The sequence below is a fragment of the Oppia nitens genome, unplaced genomic scaffold, assembly GCF_028296485.1.
Source record: "Oppia nitens isolate AA-2021 unplaced genomic scaffold, nextdenovo-longstitch-racon4-pilon3 scaffold33_pilon_pilon_pilon, whole genome shotgun sequence".
Lineage (NCBI taxonomy): Eukaryota > Metazoa > Arthropoda > Arachnida > Sarcoptiformes > Oppiidae > Oppia > Oppia nitens.
This window is the reverse complement of record NW_026533214.1, coordinates 716,192-719,695: the sequence shown is the minus strand read 5'-3', so window position 1 is coordinate 719,695 and position 3,504 is coordinate 716,192.

Sequence of the window (3,504 nt, the reverse complement as noted above, 5' to 3'; positions counted from 1 at the left end):
GAAATGATCTCATAGAAGTTTCATACTCTCCATGGAGTAGCCCAGTTGTATTGGTAACCAAACCGAACGGTAGTTACAGATTTTGTGTAAACTACAAAAGGCTAAACGATGTTACTGTTAAAGACAATCACCCATTACCACGGATTACAGAAACTCAACAATTATTGAGTGGATGTGAATATTTTTCAAAGATAGATTTATTGTCAGGCTATTGGCAGATAAAGGTTGCCAAAGAAGACAGACCGAAAACTGCATTTATTACTGCATACGGTCTATATCAGTACAAAGTCATGCCATTTGGCTTAACCAATGCGCCGGCATGCTTTCAACGATACTTACAATATGTCCTTTCAGATTTGTTGTGGAATTCATGTGTTTGTTATATTGACGACATATTAATTTTCTCCAAGACATTTGATGAACATATCACTAGATTGGAGTTAGTATTCAAAAGATTGGATAATTTTGATCTTAGAATGAATGCTGAGAAATGTATATTTTTATCTAAAGAGATTGAATATTTAGGAAATATTATCTCTAAAGATGGCATAAAAGCAAGTACCAAACATTTGCAAGCTCTAAAAAATTATCCAATTCCAGAAAACCAGAAAGATATCAGAGCTTTCTTGGGTCTAACTGGATTTTACAGACAGTTTATTAAAAGCTATGCTGACATTGCAAAGCCTTTAAGTGATTTATTAAAAAAAATGTAATAAATTTAATTGGACAATGGAATGCACAAAAGCATTTGAAACATTAAGAGACAGGTTACTATCTGAACCGATAGTAGGTTTATATGATCCGGAAGCGCAAAACATACTGTATACAGATGCGTCTGATTACGCTATGGGTGCAGTTTACGCTCAAATTCAAAACGGCAAAGAAAAAAATATTGCCTATATTTCTAAATTATTTAATAATGCTGAAGTTAACTATAGTATCTCAGAGAAAGAACTAAGAGCTATAGTTTGGGCATTACAGAAATTAAGAGAATTTCTATTTGGTTCCCACGTGACTATACGGACTGACCATTGCTGTCTATGCTATTTACCAAGGATTCGAAATCCTAATTCAAAGCTAAATCGATGGTCATTAATTATTCAACAATTCTCATACACAATTGAATATAAAAGTGGGAAAAAACATGGCAACGCAGATGCCATGAGTAGAATAAAATTAAATAATAACACAGAAGAAACAGTTGATGAACTGGAGTTTCCGGTGTTAGTGAACCTTGTTGTCGACATTAAGCAACAACAATCTACAGATACATGGTGTATTGACATAATGAATAAAATCAATAACACTTTGATTGATTTAAATAATCGCGATAATAAACAAATAAAAAAGTTTAAAATACATAATGATGTATTATATAAGTTGTCACACAATATAGTTGGTCATGAACAGCTATTGTTGTGTATACCAAAAGGTTTAAGACAAACGATTTTGAAAGAATGCCATGATGACCCGATTGGTGGACATCTTGGTGTTGGCAAAACTTATGGTAAAGTAAGTGAGCGGTACTATTGGCCAAATCAGGAAAAATCTGTACGCAAATATGTTTCAAGATGTGAAAGTTGCCAGAGATTTAAAAGAGATTATAATAAGCCAATAGGGATGATGCAAAGTATAATAACCACAGAGCCATTTGAGATATGCGGAATGGATCTGTTGGGATCGTTAACTGTATCAAACAACGGTAATAAATACGTTATCGTATTTATAGATTTATTTACAAAGTGGTTAGAATGTAAAGCGGTACCAAATAAGAATGCAACCACTATTGCAAATTGGTTAATAAACGAAGTCTTTCCAAGACATGGATATGTGAGAAAAATTATTACAGACAATGGACGTGAGATGACGGCAAGTATTGTCAAAGAGTTGATGGAAATTACTAACATAGAACATGCGTTTACAACACCATATTCGCCACAATGTAATGGTCAGGCAGAGAAAGCATGTGGACTGATCACCCAAATGTTATCACACTATTTGAACAATACATTTAGCGATTGGGACGATATTTTATCAAAAGTTGTATTTGCTTATAATACTGCAAAACAGTCGTCTACTAAGTTGACGCCGTTTGAGTTAGTCTATGGCCGGAGAGCAAGGCTACCGAGTGAAACAATAATTGACAAGAATGTCGTATACGAGACTAATGCTAATTATATACAAGATTTGAATGAAGCCCGTGAAATCGTAAAGTCAAGAATACGGGAAGCACAAGACATACAGAAATCAAATTATGATTACAATAAAACAGAAAGAACCTATCAAATAGGAGATAAAGTCGCCCGTAAGATAAAACCTAGAGTTAAGGGTATGTCCGAAAGATTTTTCCCAAAATTTATGGGACCCTTTGAGGTCGTTAAGCTATATGAAAATAAGTTGGTTTGTAAAATAAAGGACTTACAAAACACAAATCAAACTCCAAAAATAGTAAATATCAGACAATTGAAGCCATGGAATGAAGCGATTATCGATGAAATCGATTTTCCAAATAACAAATTAGAAGAAAAAGCAAAGGAAACTAGTGACGAAGAGCCATATGACGAATACTATTAGCATTTAAGAGGACTTAAATAATTTTAGGAGGGGGTAATGAGATATGAATACAAACTAAGTAATATTTTTTTAATATATACTGTTGATTACATACATAATTATATACTACCAGTATATGTATGTGTACGTAAACCCATGTTATTGATAATTATTATTTAATATGTAAATATTATATAACTGTTATTTTAGCCTTGAATGTATTGCTAATATAATTTGCATAATTTAAGTTAAAACTAATGTAAGCCTTATATGGTATATACAATTATTTTCATGAAAACTTGTTTTAACAAATATTTAATAACTAATATTGAATGTAATACGCCATTCAGGTTTTGGTGTTCAACTGGTTGTGGTTAAAATTATATGTATAGTTTTACTATACATTATAATTTTTCTTACTTAACTTTTTATTGAATTAAATAAAGATATTTTATACCTATTAATTTTATAGTATAATCAATTGGATAGTATTACTTAAAAAGTAAGTTTATATTTACATTGGGTTGAACACTGGCGGTCGGTGCCAAACAGTACTGACCGTGGAAGTGGCCTCAAAAAAGGCCTGAATCGGTAATATCGGTGAGGCCACATCTTAATATTATAAACAACAAAAAATATTTTTATTTTAAAAATATTATATATCTAATTGTTTTTATTTAGTAAATTAAGAAATAATTGTTACATTTATAATAAATTTCATTTAATATTACATTTTATATTATAATTAGATAATTAATAAGCAAATTATTTTATATTTTTGTTTTAATATTTAAAAATTATAATAATTAGTTTTTTTATCTATTTATTATATTTATAATATTTAATCAAATGTCCAATCAATTTGCGTATTATTAATATAAATAAATATTTTATTTTTTGAAACTTTTAATTATTGATAATTATTATACATTTATTTATCAATAGATATTA